The sequence below is a fragment of the Gallinula chloropus genome, assembly GCF_964237585.1.
Source record: "Gallinula chloropus genome assembly, chromosome: 1".
Taxonomy (NCBI): domain Eukaryota; kingdom Metazoa; phylum Chordata; class Aves; order Gruiformes; family Rallidae; genus Gallinula; species Gallinula chloropus.
In genome coordinates, this window is record NC_140085.1 from 147,158,664 (window position 1) to 147,176,887 (window position 18,224).

Below are 18,224 nucleotides of genomic sequence, written 5' to 3' on the forward strand. Positions count from 1 at the left end.
GCCTTAGATTTTTCTGCTAATTGTCACATTACTGCAGAAGTCATCCCCAAGCTTCAAAAAAAGTGAACTGGAGCTGCATTTGTAAAATGAATGGGTAACAGGGTGGGGGCTTCAACTTGAGCAGGGCAGGGAGCTCCCTCCTGTTCTCTCTGGTGCTCTGTCCCACTGATCTCAGTTGATGTCCTCAGCCAGTGTTTCTGTGGCACTGCATGACTGTTACAGGCAAAGTCAAGCATTGTAAATCTCCATCCTTCCTATTAACAAGATTGCAAAACCTTCACAAGCGTAAGACTGTAGCATCCTAAGGACCTGGGCAGTAAAATGTTCCTAAATACTAGTTGCCTTGATGAACTCGAACGATGATCTTACCCACTTACTTGCTGAAGGTCTGGAAGTTTCTGTCCATTTCCCTCCTTGTTATTTATTAATATTAGCAGCGCTCAGTGGGTGCTATGTGTACCTTGATTCCTTGTAACTTCCTTTCAATGGAAGTTGAGGATGCTGAAGTAATTTTCAGCCTTTAGGCAATTTTTACTAAGAATCAGTCAGTACAAAATTTCACTGGAATTCAAAACCTGGATATTCTGTATATGTAAATAAACGTCTAGAGATAGATTAGTTTTGGAGTGAATTTTATACACAAAATTACTTAGTATTAATCTCTGCCTGCAGACTGCACGATTGTGATTTATGGAGGCATTATTGATGAGCTGTAGTGGGCTGGCTCTTTGGTGAAAAAGGTTAACTGAAATAAACATGTTTTTATGTAGCAGGTTTTCGAAGGGGAAAAAAAAAAGTGCCACATCTGCTGAATCATCAAGATGGGAGAATGGAAGAAAAAAATTGGTTTTGGAATGACAGCTTTCTCGGTGTGCTGTGGGCTCTTTCCTTCCTATTCGAAGAAATGCCTATTTGCTGGGATGGTGTTATCAGCAGGGAGGCAGATCCATATTAACTCCCTGAAACCCTAGCAGGCAGACAGCCCTTTCTGCCCAGCCTGCCCATAGCAGCACATGTCCACGCCAGGGCAGAGAGAGGCTGGGGCAGTGTGTGAGGATGATCCCTTTGGGATTAATCCCTTCAGACCGGGCAGCATGCTGTGCCCTGGTAAGTCATGCCGCTGCATGGATGAAGAGAGGCCTCTCCTGTTTTGTTGTTGCTTCCCGTTCTCTGACCTCCCGCTGACTGAGGAGGGCAGATTGAGGTGCCCCATACCTGAAGGGGTCTAGAAGATCCTTCAGACTGTCCTTATCGCCACCGCCAGCCTCCACCTTCATACATGAACGGTTTATTGCATGTAACTATCCCGTTTGATTGAAAAGCTCTCAAAAATTCATGCTTGGTGCCCACCCCCCTCCAAGTATCCCTCCTCATGTCATCTGGCTGCTGCACACAGGCACTTGGCATGCAAGGGTGAGGTGCAACTTTCCTGTGGGCAGAGAAGCATCTCCAAATTGGGCACAACCAAGGGAAGGATTCATAGCCTGAAGCAGAAGTCACATGCGCTAGCATCACCTGCTAAGGAGCCACCCAAGAAAGTTCATTTTCTGATAGGAATTGCTTTATACTTCGAAAATGGGTCATTGTTTTCTTGTTGATTTAAAATGCAAGGGAGCTTTCCCAGGAGTAGCTCAGTTGCTGGTTATTCATTGCTCCAGAGCTACTTACTGCTGGTACACTGTTTCATCTAACTTTGTAGCTGGACTGGGAAATGCTGCCTTGCTTTCTGCTGTACACAGCCTAAAAAAAAAAAACAACCTACATCTCAATCTCCACTGCAGGGGAGTGCAGATAGATCAGCATGGCAAAACCGTTCTTATCACGCGTACTTTCCAAATGCTCTAAAACAAATAAAGACATATGAAGAGTGCCGTGATTTAATGGCTATTTGCAAACATACAGACTATGTGTCATACTTGGAATATGCAAATAGTGTTTGGTTTTTTTTTTAAAGACAGTTAAAAACACAATTAAAGTACACAGGGTTTAGCCAATTACCTTCACAAAGCGAGTCAGCAATTTTTACCCTCTGTTGTTATTAGGCAGAGTTGGCAAAACCTGTTCCTATCTTGCTTTGGTATTTTCAGATCAGAACTTTACAGTGCAAACATTGTCTGGTTTGTTTAAATAATAAAGGCAGGACTTTGGACGTTAATCTGGGAAAACAATTTTTAGGCCCTTTTGTTTTGTGTTCCCCACTTTTTTTTGGAGGCACAGAAGATACCACACAACTTTATTTTACTTTGCAAGGCAATTGAGTGTGTTGCAGTTAGATCTGCAAAGATGTTAAATAAGTTGCTGAAATCGGTTAAATAGAAGCTATTATATGAAAAATGGGAAAGTAAATAAGAGGCATACCAGAAAAGATGTGTTTTGAATTGGTGTCACTTTTCTGTAAGGAACAGGCATCGAAAAGACAACTTTAATTAAAGTCTTTATTTTCCAGCACATTTCACAGTTTAAAGAGAGTAAACAGTAAGCAGCGTTTCCCACTCGGCGATAAAATTTACTCTTTCCCTGGGGGGAATAAAAAAAATAAAAATTAAAACTCAAGACCATTTTGTGTAGGGAACATTCTGCCCCTCTCTATAGCGCTGGGTGTAAACCGGTGCAGGATCTGTCCTGCTGCCAGGAGGTAGGTGGCATTTGGGTACCTGTCCCCATGGCTGTGAGCACACATGCCTTTGCCCATGTTCTCAGCTGATGTTGCCCTGGTGCCTGTCTCACCTGCATCTTCCTGCACAGAGGCAAACTTCCCCGTTTCTCGGTTTTCTATGTTCTGGCTGAAGGAAGTGGATGCCATTCCTTCTCTCTCCCTTTCTCACCCTCCCTGCCACCCCAAACCTGCCCCTTTTGTCTTCAGGCTTTTCTGCAGCTTTCTTGCGGTGCCAGTACCCTTCTCAAATTTGCAGTTTGCTCCCAGACAAAAATCTGTTTATGGCAATGGATGGAAAATAAAGGTTTAAAATCCTACTGGAACAGTTGGGGGACAACGCTTGAGAAGCATTGTTTTATTTTCTCTGTTGTTTATAAGGAAGTGGCTGAGGTGGAGGCAGTTGTGGTTCCAGTATATAGGGCAGCTTCCATCTTGCTAATGTTTATTTTAGCCACACAGGAAAGGTGGCAGAGACATGGTAAGAGAGAATTAATGTTAGCCTTGGCTGGAAAATAGAGTTCTGTTTTGAAAAATAAAAAAAAAAAAGTGAAGAGAAGGAAAAGAAAATGTCAGGACTTTGTTTTGCATTGAGGCGAAACAGAAACCTTTAGAATAAGTTCGAGGGAAAACACGCTTCCAGAAGAGCCAGTCATCAGCGTAATTCTCTGGGATGTGGAAGATTTCAGTGTATGTTCTTAGTCTTCCTCTCTAGGACCAGAGGCTTGAAACCCATACCCCAGTTGGAACACTCCATGGCTTCTGGCTTGCCTCGAGTAAATGCTCCTCTTTCCCTCTGGATTTTGAAGGAGAGTTTTGAACTGAGACTGGAAGTTTAGTTGAAACTAATGTGTTTCTATTTTCATTAAATTGTAATTTTCTGGCAAAAAAAACCAGTCTGAAAACACTGTTGGCAAGATCGACCAAGCATATATAGCTCTCAGAATAGAGGGGATGCTAAATCAAAATATTTGGGTCCAAACTCTGTTTTCAGCTTCAGTGGCAAAATATGGGTACGGCTGAGGGCAGCGTGCCGTCTGATTTGCCAGGGGAGGAAAGCATTCCTCCCAACAACTGAATTGAACATTGTGTCCCTTTTAGCCTAGTGGCAATTACACAACCCTGTTTATTCTCCTTTTTCGTTTTCATCTCATCCATCATTCACAGCTCAGATTTCTACAGTGATTCCACTGAGTCAGTTTACTGTACGATGCAAAATGAAAGTCAAGTTAATTTCGCGCTCTACCCACCTCAGTCTGATTAACACAAATTAAATTTTGTGCTAATAAGACTGAGTGTGTGGCCATAATTGGAAAACCTCAAGTTCCTCTGACTGCAGGGAAACTGCTGTTTTTCCCTGCATCACAAAAACATTTGAATCATAACATCTGGGAAATTTGCAAGGAACAATGGTGTCAATTTGGGGCCTCCATATAAAGTTTATTCTGTTTCTCATCAGGGACCGTGAATACAGATCCGTATCAGATTGCTGCCCTTGGAATGTTTGGCCCATCTGCCCACCAGAGGAGGGCTGAAGGAGCAGTGACACACCTAATAAGAGGGAACTGCTGAACATCTGTGTTTCTCCATTACATGGAAATCCTCTTGGGCTAACAACTGGCTGCTATACCTTAAGTTCAGCCCTGGGGTGGTCAGGCAGTTGGACTAGATGATCATTGTAGGTCCTTTTCAGCTGAAACCTATTTTTTTCTATTCTATTCTATTCTATTCTATTCTATTCTATTCTATTCTATTCTATTCTATTCTATTCTATTCTATTCTATTCTATTCTATCCCATCTCATCCCATCCCATCCCATCCCATCCCATCCCATCCCATCCCATTGTAGTGGACAATTATTTGAGTCTGTTAGCAGAGGCTGAACAGGTGAAGCCAGCAGGAAGTGTTGCTAAGGTCAAGATCTTTCACCAGCCATTTGGAGAAAGAAGAAAAAAACCCTTGAAGTGAAAGATTGGCTGGAAGGAAAGGCAAGGCAAGAATTTGATCTAAAGATAAAACTTCAGAATGGTGAGGAAAGAGTATGGCAAATGTAAGGTTGAGTTTATAGTCCTATTCCATTTAGAGTTTTATATTTCATGTATTTGCTAAAGCAAAGATTGCTTTCCTCAACTCTAGCAATTCCCTCTTGCTCAAGCTATCACCTGGTCCCAGAAAAAGAAATTTGTAAACCCAAAATAAAACCATAGCAGGTAGAGTTTGGGGAAAGGATGCCTCCAAGTTCTGGGACTATGGGAGATCCTGGTATCAGTGAAGTCTGCAACCTGTTTAAGACCGAGGTACATTTGTAAGTCCAAGGAAATGTGCTGGAGTACCTGGCACCAGAGATGATGCAGGAGCACACAGAGATCTGAATAATGTAGAAGCGCATAAATCCTGTATGCTGGAATACAAACAGAGAAGCCTAGTGAGTGTCAAACAGGATAGGAGTAGTTGTAAATATAATGTACCTGCATTATAATGGAGCGTCAACACTTCCTGATGGGAATTCATGGGGATGTATATCATCCATGGGCTACCTCCCTTAACAGCGGGAACACCATGATTGCACAGTGAGTTTATTAAATATGAAACAAACCAGCCAACTTTAAAAGCAGAGTCTCTTGCAGCATACCATCCTAATGAAGGGGTTGAGAGTCAGGAATGTCACCACCACTCTGGTATCAGAGAGCTGCTCATCTCATGTTTTGAAATCAAGCCCTGCTCTCTAACCCTGGATCAATGGGAATTTGCTGTTATTTTCTATGAAGGCTGAATCAGACTCCTAACTGGAAGAACTGCAGCACCACTTTTGTGTGTCTCTATCAGCTCTGAATTTAGTTCTAGCAATATACAATGGCCTTCTCCTATTTGTCCTCTGTCTGTCTGACAAACAGCCTTGTAAAGTAAACATTCACGAAGCAGGAAGAACAGATTGTACATGGCTGTAACAACAACATGTTTTTGGCCCGACTGCCCCATAATATATGAAAATAAGAGCACAAAATAGCTGTAAATAAGACAAGGGTCTGAGCATAAGATAGCCTACTTGTACATCATTTCTATTGCAAAATGAAGCAATGGGACCTGGGCTTGTAGAGCAAATAGTCCTAAATTTCTTCCCTCTCTGCTGCCGTGGGAGTATAATTTAGCAAGGGACTACAGTGTCTATGTGACATCATCTTGAAACAACAGATTAAAAATGGAGACAGGTAATATTCCCCATTAGTAATATTCCACATTTGTAAAGCATATATATTGCACTGTGGATAAATAGAGCCACCTTTGTCAGTGGGCTTCCTGAAGATCTGTAGCCAGGTCTCTCACTTAGAGTTTTCTCATCATTTTGTACATTGGGAGCTGGCTGGTTTCTAGCAGTGGATGGTGAAAGTTAGGATTTTAATGAGGTGTGAGGGTGAAACAAATGAAGAGGACTTGACCTCCCAGTATCATGCACTGCCAACCCACTTTTGTGGAAGTTGGCTGTAAAATCTGGTGTTTGAATGCATAACATGTACCCAACATGTCAACACTAATGGTGTCATATTTTTTCTTTTCTTACTCTAGGTATGGGTAGTATTTTTATTTTTGCAAATAAAACATGTATGTCTAGGCACCAAGGGTGGAGTTGCAATACCAGTAATTGTGGATTGACATACATTTGGCTATTTCTGATTTGATTTTGGTGTCTGCTGAGCCCTTGCTTTAAGACTGACGTTTGGCTGCAGCAAGACAAAGGCCCAGGGAAGTCTGCTCAAGAGCTAAAGATCTCACTCAAACCGTGGAAGACACTTGAAGCACAGAGAAGTGCTTTTTTCTGGCACACTGGATAAAATAGGTAGGACCCCATGCAGTGCCCTCCTACTGTTACTCAGCAAGCAGCAACAAGCCAGTGGTGCTGTCTCAGATCTTGCCAACCTGTGCCGAGTGTGTGGTCCCTCCCACAGCCACAGTGGCTGGAGAAGAGGCTCCAAGTCGCACGGCACTGCTCTTTTCCAAGTGCTCCCACTCCAACCTCACAGTCTCCATGCTAAAGCCAGAGGATGAGGCAAGGATTGACATCAACCCACTTAGGCTGCGGTGTGCTTTGGAGTGGTCTGTTTGGCCTCAATAGATAAGTCACAAATTTTCTTGTCATTGCGTGGGGCTCTTGCTGTACTGTCAGCTTGAACGTTACCGAGGGGTTTTTGAACTGGGGATGTAACGGGGCTGTTAGCAGTCTGTGCCATTAGGGAATGTGCATTAAGCCATTGAGAATATTTCATCACAAAGAAGCTTTTGAAAGAATACATCATATACACCTGCCGTGAAGCATCTCAAATAATTGAGTTGATGATAGTGGAACAAGTAAAGTGTTTGTGAGAGAGTGACACTGCATCCAGCACACAGAGGACTAGCATTATAATTAATTAATGCTCATAGACATTTCCTTAGAACAGATGCTATGCTTTTCTCTTCTCCATCCTTTGACAGGGGAATGCAGGGGAGGTGAAAATAAACAGTCAAATCCTCTGTCATTTTTGTCATGTCTTCTCTCTTTTTAATGCCTCACACAATTGGTGGTTTCAAGGTCACTTTATTTACTGATTCCTCTCTGTTACCAGTAATAAAAATTTTGTACTGAAATGAATCAAAATATCTTTATTGTTAGCACCCCCTCTGGATCCCTTACCTCCTTTGCTTTACTAACAATAGTAAATAATAATAATTATAATAATGATGGTTATATATTATTATATAATAATTTATTATTATTATTATTATTATTATTATTATTATTATTATTATTATTATTATTATTATTATTATTATTATTATTATTATTATTATTATTATTTCCTTAGAGCATATATTTTACAGCTCTGGTGTTTAATGAAAAGCCACATTATTCAAACAGGAATAAAAATATTTATAGATTGGGTTTTTCAGATAGCTTTGTAACCCCGATAGGATGGGTATGATGAGATTCCACAATCGCTTTTCTCCCCCGCACATATTGATGGAAACCCTCACAGCCAAACACAATTGCATACATCTCTTTTTCAATCTGTACGTAGGTTATTACTGTAGAGGTGGAAGAGCTGCATACATAAACCACTCACTACCCTACCTGAGGTAACAGAGCCACAAGTCATTGCTTAGATGCATCCATCTGAATTTTTATTAGTTACTCCATTTCCATGAAGGTGGATTCCTGCCAGCATCCCATTGAAACCAAATCTTCAACAGATCTTAAGTTTTACCAAGATTTCCGAAAGATAAGGTAAAAACTTGGCAAGATAAATTGTCATCCCTAATACCTTTTTAAGTTGAACAAGCAACAACAGTAGCACATCTTGCAGCCAATTTTTTAGAGTTGTCCTGAACTAAAAGAACAGGATGAAAATGTTTTACTCTGATGATGCACTTGTTCATTTCTTAGCTGTCCGGAGCATGATGCAGGTTTGCATCACGTTGTATCCTGGTAGCCTGAAGTTCTCAGGTTTTTAGTACAGGAATAGCAGCTCTATAAAACCTGAGTATGTGTTTGTGCATGCAGTGTGCTTATGGACACTCTTAACATAAATATGGCATATACTGGCAGAACAAGGTGTGATGGCTTTAAGCTGAAAAAGGGTGGGTTTGGGTCAGGCATTAGGAAGAATTTCTTCACTATGGCAGTGGTGAGACACTGAAACAGGTTGCCCTGGGAGGTGGTGGAGGCCCCATCTCTGGAGACGTTCAAGGTCAGGCTTGATGAAGCTCTGAGCAGTCTGATCCAGTTAAAGGTGTCCCTGCTAACTGCAGGGCAGTGGGACTAAATGGCCTTTAAAGGTCCCTTCCAACCTAACACATTCTGTGATTCTATAACATGACGTTTGTGCATGCAGTGTGCTTATGGACACACTTAACATGATGATTAACACTTCTGCCCTTTATCAAAAAATCTCTGGTTGACATCTCTGGGAGGTTTGAGAGCTGTGACTGCTTTTGCAAGCATTATTTTGACTGCCGCAGTGGAATTCTACTTGGGCTTAGCAGTGGCGTTTCATTCCAGGAATAATCTCTACCAGTAACACCTGGTTCCTTATTGACAAGGTGACATTAGTTCTGGTGCAGTCTTTCCTTTCCTTAACCTCCTTCTTCAGTAGGGCAACATCTCTAGTTTCTTTGCTACATCTGCATCCCTTTGCATTGCTATCATTTTGTAGAGTGATTTTCCTTTCCCTCTGCCATCACAGCTTCTTGTGAAAGCCACACACTGGGTCTGTGGGTTCTCATTCCTTTGACACAGACTGTCCTTTAATTTTAAGGTGTATAATCTGTATAACATACAATGCATACGCTGCCAGATATGTTTTGATTGGAAATTAACTTCAGCAATGCTTGCATCATCCCAATAGTTTTATCAGGGCTTTTAGCTAAATTTCGGTCAGCCTGGATTAATTCTGGTTGAATTTGTCTCAGAGATTGCCAGGCATTGGACTATCTATCAATAGACACGGAATCCTTCATTAACAAACCTATCATAAGCCATTTTGTGGGGTCACTTTGGATCTTGTACCGAGTGATTAAATTCACGGCTTGCCAATACTGGATTAGCTTGTTGGAGAGAACAATTTAGATATTCAGTGAATATCTAGCCAAGCACTGTCTATGCTACTCCATCTCCTTCCAACTCAGGTTAAGAAACAAATTTGAGTTTCCTTCTTGATTGTGACCTCCAGTGAAATGGAAACCCAATTTTGTCTATTGCTTCAAGACCTATTGCTTGCCAGAAGAGCTGCCTTTCTGCCTTTCACCTACAGTAGGCATGGACTCCAGAATATTCTGTCCTCTTAAGGAGTGTCCGGTCCTCTGGCTCATGTTAAGTCTTATCACAGGTGGCACTGGATTGAGGTTTGGGAACTATGGCTCTGCAAAATGGGCATTAGGGCAGTGTGAAGTGCTCTGGAATGTGTTGTTGGAAAGTGCATGTTTGAGACCAGTGGTAGAACTATTTTGCTATTTGCATTAATATATGTAGGTATAGTAAAAAAGGGCAGTGAAGTCAAAACAGAGCAGTGACAATTACCGTCTAACAAGAGATGATATTTTAAAGTTCTTTCCCAATTGTACAGCTCATTCTTCTGACAAAGTACTGCCTCAGCATCATTAATGAATTTTGCTTCTGGGTATATCCTGTAGGCAGCAGCTGTGCCTTTAAAAAAAAGATCCAGTGAGAAGAACAGCACCATTTTCCTGCCAATCTGCTCAGCTTCCAAGCATAACAATTGAAAATAAGCATATTAGGAAGAACTAAGCAGACCTCGTGAAGTGATTTACAATAATGTCATGGGGTGACTCCCAATAATTGAGCATATGGTAATTGTTCACCTCTTACTGTAAGCTTTCAGATGTAAGCTAAAAAAGAAACAAAAAAGTGGGTTTGTCTTGGCCAATAATTATAAGTTCAGCAGCCTTCTAGAACATTAGCATATTAATTACATGGTAATCAACATAACAACAACACAAGTCATAATGCGTTGCTAATTACTAACTTTGGATAACATTTTGAAAGGGGTCTTCATGTTTTAGAAACCAAAGCCAAGGTAATGTGGGCACCTACATCTTACTGAAAGGTGCTTAAGAAATGTCAAGAATGCCATTCCACACTTCCCTTGCCTTAAAAGAACCCTTGATCCTGATGTTATATTTTTATTTATTATTACTAATGCTGTAGTTTTGTCTGAGATGATTAGTTGGTTTCTCCTGAGCTTTTGAATGTGAATGGGTGTCTATCACAGACTGCAAAGCACTACAGAAGTTTCCACGGGTGGTACTGTCCTGTGGAATGGTCCATCCAGCTGCACATCCCCTGGAAAGCTGAGGTTGATGCCTGACATGTCTAAGCCATTGGGTACAGTTTCACCACTAGATGGGAGCATCGGTTATTTAGCCTTTGCTTTGAAGTGGTGTTCTTCCAGCCTTGGAAAATCTTATTCCCTCTTGACTCTTGTTACAAACTTGCAGGAGGCCTAAACCTCCCCTACTGCTGTGTAGCACACTCAAGAAACACTGGCTAACGCTGGTCCCTAGAGGACATCCCTCTCGGCTGATGCCCTGCATGACCAGCATTCAAAGTGGTACCTGCTGTTTAGGATGGAAGCACTCAGTTACTCCCAGAGTCTTGAGGGACGTGCTGGGAATGGCAGGAACGTTCCAGCAAGCTTGGTTTATGGCTTATTGTTTCATTGGGAAATGGAGCATCTGTAGTTTGCTGGTTGTCCTAAAAGCACTTTGATCATCCGAGAAAAATGAAGGTAAAAGGAGAAAGGGACTTGACTTTTGTGGTCCAAAGACCAACGGTGGAGTTGTGTTTCCAGACAGATGCACAGAAAGAAAGAGAAAACCTACAGGCTAGCCCAGCTCCAGGCCACCCTCTCTGACCCCTGCAGCTGCCAGGTTGCTTCGAAAGTTCTTTTAAAACTCTTTATAGATCAAATGCTTAAACAAGGATGTGATTCAGTGCATGTCCCCCATTAAAAGGATCTCAAGCTAGAGGCATGTCTCTCCTTGTGTGGCTCTGACCCCAGGGGGTCTGTTCAGTTCAGATATCCCCTTCCTCCCCCAGGGCATGTTTGCAATGTTTGAACTTGATAAAGATATGCTTTAAGGCCTTTTCCATAAAGCCATCTTCTGCCCTCACCTTAACTTTGAATAGGAAGATGGCAGTTAGTAAACTAAACTAAAGCGGCTGTCCCTCTGTTCACTTCAATTATAAACTCCATTGTGAGGGAAATGCTTGCTGCAGAAGTGGGACAGAGTACAGACATCAATGTAGAGCCTATTCTTTCAGTTGAAAACCACAGTGTCTTCAAATGTATGTAACTGACAACCACACTCCACAGAATCTCACCCAAGAGAAGTAACACACGTGGGCCATTACTGGCTCAGGGCTGAGACCTGGTATAAATGCAGCCAAGGAGCTGCTGGGTGAGAAAGGGTTCAGTGGTATGCCTCCTGCTTTGAGCTGGGAGGGTTATGTAGAAGCAGGATATGTGGCAGTCAGTTCATCAGCTCCTACCCAAGTGGCCATTCATGTCTGAGAAGAAAATCTAGGAAAGGACATGTGAGCAAGACTTTGTTGGAAACAGCACAGATTAAATTCAACACACATACATAAGAAACAGCCCAGAGATTTCAGCAAATGGAAGGAGACCCCAAAGTGAAGAGGTACGAGGGTTAAGGACCAGGCTTTGGGTCTAGTGGGGATGAACAGTGGAGGACATGCAGCAGCTGGAGGGCTGGGGTGTGGAGGTGGACAGCTGGACTTTGCAGATCTGAAGGGAGAGTAGGTTGCTGCAGGTGGAAGGACACAGGGATAATGAAAAGTCTCAGGGCAGCCACTGACTGTCAACATTGAGTTTTGGCAGGAGAGATGTGCCAGCCAGGAATTATCTGGTGGCATTGGACTGCTGGGGCAATATAAGCATGAGGCATGGGCCATGCTCAGGAGGCACGACGTGTGATTGCATTATGGGAGTTTCACTTTTCTCCAAGCACCACTCACTTCCACCTTCATAAAAAGAAGAGTACTTTAGCTTCCACAGTTAGGAAGAACCTCTTGAAAGGATGAAGGCTGCTATGCCTTCAAGACCCTCAAAACAGAAGGCAAAAGGGAAATACAAAACTTGGGAAAAAAGTACTTTTAACACAATTGTGGTTTTCTCTGGGCATGACACTTTTCATGTCTAAAGTTGATGTTACCACAGGTACCCTTCTACTGGGCTGTGCCAGAGGCCTCAGCTAGAAACATCTCATTATCTTTGACTGTAATGATTTGAGTCTCCTAGCTGTGGCCTGACACCCTGCTTTTCTGAGGCGTGACGCAGAGCTATGTTCCTCATCAGCAGCCAGCAGCAGAGATGAACACGGCCTCTAAAGTCTAGGATGTGCAAGGAATTGTATTTCCTCCTCATTAGCACTCACTAGGACTCAGGGTGCCACCCAGGACCACAGACATACTAGTCATGCAGGAGCCCCTCATCCTGTTTGGGAATTTGGCGGGTTCACACTACAGAAATAGTAAAACAGCATCACTGTTTATTGCTGGATGAAGCCTACCCAATTACAACCTGACAAACAGCTGAGCCCAAAAGCAGACAGATTTGCTGTAACACACAGATAGTATGTTGAAACCAGCTAGTTTTTCTCAAAATCATTCAACTTGTCCGCAGCCTCAGACAAAATTACAGCTTATTGACCAAGTGAGTAGCGAAGTGGCCGGGTATCACGTTCCATCAGACTTGTGTAGGTACAGCTAGGAGTTAAAGCTGTCTTCAGGTTAGTCCCTCCACAAGCCCATGTGATGTGACTAACACTGATGTCAGATTTCATTGACAAATCAAGTAGAAGGCATAGTAAGGTGCAAAGAACTCATTTAAAATCACAGCTGAAATAATACCAGGAATGCAAGTGAAAAAATTACTGACAAAGTTAATTGCCATATTTTTTCCATAATAAAATAGTTCCAGTTTTGTTCCAGTGTGAAAGTCACTTGTAAAGTCTCTAGGGCATTAAAATTAAGCTTTCTTCTTTTGATTTATTCCAGGAATTAGCTGCAACTCAGGTGGGGGCACCAGCTAGAAGAAAATCAGAACAGTCAAAGATATGGGGTCTGGCAAAGCTCGCAAAGGCAGCGCACTGGCAATTAATTTTCTCACTAATCCCCATGATACATGTGTGCTTATAAGCCTATGGAAATTGGGTTTGATTCATTGTGTTTCTAAATTAGGACTTTATTTCTCTAGATTTTCCTTGCTTTTCCCTTTCCTCTTTCCTCTTTCCTCTTTCCTCTTTCCTCTTTCCTCTTTCCTCTTTCCTCTTTCCCTTCCCACAAGGTGAATCACAGCTTAGGCGGCTACATTTAGGACTCTGAAAATGTTTGGGCATGCAGAATTTGGGACTGTAAATCTTTTGTACCAGGATTTGTTTTCAGTATCTGGAACGAAATTTATGGATATCACAACTAAATGACAAGTTGTTATAGCACATGGGCCACCTTCCTCCTTATTTGTATATATGCAAGTCCACCTAAATAAGATTGTGCAGTTAATACAGCAGTCTGGACCCTTTTATTCAAGAACTCCCTAAAACACATAGGTTTGTTTCAAAACATTCAAATCTCTACCTTCTTAAAAAGCAAGTCATGGGATTGATAAATCTGCTTGGCTCAGGAGGAAAAATATTACTTATACAAAGGTACATACTAGCATTAAGCACAGAATTCAAAAGCCCATAGAACTGTTGACTTGACAGGAAAAGATGGAGCATCCACCCTCTTCCTCTCAGGCTAGGTAACTTCATTAGTGTTCTACTCCACTTGCACCAATTGCCTCCTTCACCACTCACACTTTTAATCTTTGAAAGGGCACAGTCTTCCTTTATAAGCAAAGACTCCGACATGGGATGCAGTACTCCTGGACAGCAAGGGCTCCGCAGGAGCATTTAAAGAAACAACTGCTGTACCTTTCTAACATGAACTGAACTTCTGCTGATTGATCTGCCAAGTCAGTATCTGTAGTTCAGTGCCTTGAAAATACTCGGGGAAGTATCTTGGTCCAGCATTGGGAAATGGTATTGTCTGACACTTAAAAAGTTCACAGGAGAGGGTCAGCTTTGCCGAATCTCCCAATTCACACTGAAACACCACAACAAAGAACACTTTTCACTTTCCATTTCTGTGTCTTTCTGCACCAGCTGTCTTTCTAGTGTAGTCCTTCTGCTGATCAGAGTTACTTTATACCGCATGAGGTTAAAAAAAGAAAGGGTCCAAGTGGCTGCTGGACAGGATGGGATTCAACCTCCTCCATAGTTCCTGTCTGAAATATGAACTGTTGGGACTGGCATTAATCCCAGCAGCAGAAATCTGCTTGGGTAAATAAGTTTGTTCATGTATGACAAACAAGTCTGAAACTTTTTGTCTCATGGCCACTCGCACCTGGATCAACCAGAGGACAGTGGGCCCCTGATACTCTCAAGAGGGAGGAAATATGACACATCAGGGCAGATGATGTGTGTCCTTAGCGAAAGAAGAGTGAGGAAGGAAGCACATTGTCTGAGTCAAACTGCTCAGTTCCTGGTGTAGTGTGCCGAGAGAGCCTGAGAAGGTCCTTGCAAGTCTCCATTGCCCTGGAGCACCCTCTTCCTAGTGGTATGTTCCTACCTATTAAAAAAGGCACATTTTTTCCATATGACTTTGTTAATTTTGTTTGTTCACAATTGGTACTGGAGACTTGTTCCAGTCTTTTTTTAAATAGTCAAAGCAAAGGGACTTCCACCAGTTCCTAGAATTCAGTGATCCATCGCTTGGTTACAATCCATATTATAAAAAACTTTTGAGAGTTTTGTCTACATTTCCTTTGATCAATGCCATTCTTTTGTTACTAGCTATTCTTTAAATCATTTCAAACAAGGCTTCTTAGTTTCTTTGCACCTGCAGATGCTTATATAGAGTTATCCAATTTCCCCTTAGTCAGTTAGTGGTACAGAGCTAAGCATATTTATTTCTTTTAATCTTCTCTAGAAATGAATCCCTCAAGTTCTTTAATAAAATTTTTGTTGCCCTTTTATGAATTTCCTGCAGTTTGTTGGAGCCTTTCTGGCAGAAATGTGCTTAGACTGGGGAACAGTAATCTACCTATAGCTTCCCTGTTCACTCCTCTCTGCACCTTGTCTCTGGTTCTCACCTCTCCAGGTGGACAATGAGTGGTGAGGCCCTTAGCAACCTTAGGAGAATGGAGCAGCTGCCTGAAGTCAGCTCCATCAACACTAATGATGGTGTTGGAACTGAGCCCTCTCTATATGTTGTTTGGCCAAGGCAGGAGAATACAGATGCTGACAGCTCTGAGAAAGCCACTGCCCTCCTGAATCCATCCACATCACTGAGATGAGTCCCCAGAGCTTTGCATCTTTACCTAAGACATATATCAAAGTGCTCTGTGACTGCATGCATGTGGAGCAGGCTGATGGAGGAAGTGATCGCTTGCTAAAATGTGGCTTTGTGCAGATAAAGAATTAAAGAAAATGGTATAGCATAGTGCATGTTCTCAGCCAAAGTGGAATCCTGCTTAATATGGGAGCACAGACTGGGAGTTAGGGGACATAAAGATTACATTGCAGCTTTCACTTCCTGAGGAAGATTATATAGAAATTCAAATCCCAGCATGAATTTTAACACACAGCTTCCAACAGCTGTTGGGTATCACATAAGGAATTGGCAAGTCAGTGGCAGCAGCTGCATCTTGCCCCATCCCTGATAGCAGCACAGAGCTGTAAGAGATGGTGGTGAGACAGGTACTTTTGTGAGGCATTTTCCACTTGGGCTGTAGTAAAACAGAGCAGCTGTGGTGACATAAAACATTCAAGACCCCACCATGTTACTTTCTCCAATAGAGTTAAGAGAAGATCATAACTGGTTTGGGTTTTTTTCAGTCTATAAAACACAGTTACCAAACTACAGTACTATATATACTAAATCAAAATACAGTGTTTTGATCAGCAGAAGAGAAAATATGTTTTGAAGTCAGAGACATCCTATTTCATGCATGGTCACATGGTTTCAAAGGCAGAGCTATGAATTACACTTGCAGTCTTGCTTTCTATTCCACGGACATAATTTCAGGTGCTTTATTTGTATTTGTCCCCAGAACAACAGGATGAACACCTTCATCTGAAGAAACTGATGCCCATTCTGACATCTCTCAAAAACTCATGCTGCTTCCATCCCTGTCGGTGGGGAAAGGATGGAGCCACAATGCAGCAATCCTCCATGTGACCCTTTATTCAAAGTTGGATCAAAGAAAAAAGATTAATTGTAACTGTTCCATGACATTCATTAGGGTATTTGAGAATTACTATTACTTTGTAGTAGGCAAGTAGAACACAGTAGCCACCCCTCAGACAAGAACAGTCACATCTAGCCAAGAAATCACAGTGTTCTAGCATAATGGAATCCAGTCCCTGGCAAACATCTTACTGTACCCTTTAGAACAGTTGGTGGGGTTTTTGCTTTTTTTTTCTGCCCAAAAGAACAAAAAGAGACAGTTTGTGTAGATGTTTTATTTTTCACAGTAACAGCCAGCCTTGATTTTCAAATAGTGAAATATCTGAAGGGGTCAAGCCTGGATGTGGACTCTGTACAACTTTCAGTGGCTGGGGGTCAGGGCAAAGAAGGGAATCAAAGAATTTTATTTGTAAGTTTCAATATCAGATAGCAAGCATTTCTACAGACCTAGTCTGTACTTGCAGTAAATTCAATGGCACTACACATGTTCCGTAGGGAACACGTCCGTATTCCACAGGGAATAGGATTTCAGGGAGAATGGAGGGTAGTCTGTTGGGAGAGGGTTCTCTCTACTCACTTCATCTATTGTTTCTGATCATTTTCAGAGTCCTCAGAGATGCCTCTGTATAATAATGTCTCTAGGAACAATTCTTAATGCATTCTAAAGAGCTGGACTGAGAAATGAATATGTATTTACAAATGTATTTTCATGCAGAAGATGAATATGCATTTTAATGAAACAAAACTTGCAATAATGAATTACATTAAACAAAGCAAGACAGAATACCTATTTTCACTCTGGGAAGTCTATCCCCAGATTTCCAGGATGTCATCCAGAGTACTACTTGATCTCCAAATACTCCAGGCACTTCTGCCCCTCCCCAAATTCTGGAAACTTTACTATTCATTTAAACACTGTAGCACTTGCAAATCAGTTGATTATTTCTAGGAACAAGTCTCTGAAACTTTTGGTAAAAATCTGTGAGAGTATGTTCGAAAAACTTGAGAAAAAAACAATGCTTGTGTCACTGTAACCAAGCTTCTCAGCTTGCTTTCTTTTCTCGGATGACTTAAATCTGTGCCCACATGAAACAGCTTGAGTTGCCCCACAGAAATGTTGGTTTGTTAGTTCTTGGAGTAATTTTGCACCTCTCTGGCATCCATAAGACAATGGTAATCCTAGCAAATTGATGCTGTCTCTGCTGGGAGTCAAGACAAATGTCTCTGTAGCTGCTATATTAATTTTAATTTGATAATACTTTTTCCTCCTTCTCTAACTCTATGTACTCGATGGAGTCTGGTAGGTCATTCATCTGACCAGCTAATAGGTGTTTATTTCAGGATCTCTCCCCCTTATCTGTCACTGTATTGACTAGCTCTCCACTGAGTAGGGAAGGAGTTTATGGATCTAACTTATACCTATGTGTAGATATCAGAATTTAGGTGTCCACAGCCACAGCTCCCCGTAACCATATCTCCACAGTTTTGGAAGAGGGTAGTTTTCAGATGCTGCTTTGAAGAGATGAGCCAAGAAAACTTAGTTGTTCACAGATTTAAATGTGGACAGGCTGATAAGAATGTGACAGTTCTGGCAAAGCCAAGAGCCCAGGTCCCCTACTAGAAGTCACCCTGAAAGGAAGGGAGGTGCTGCAGTGGTTCAATCATACACATTTGGCCTGAAGGATTGACTTCAACATGAACACAGGATGTCTCTCTCAGGGATGCTCCTCTTTAAACTGTCCACAAGAAGCCTGGGGCAAGCACCCA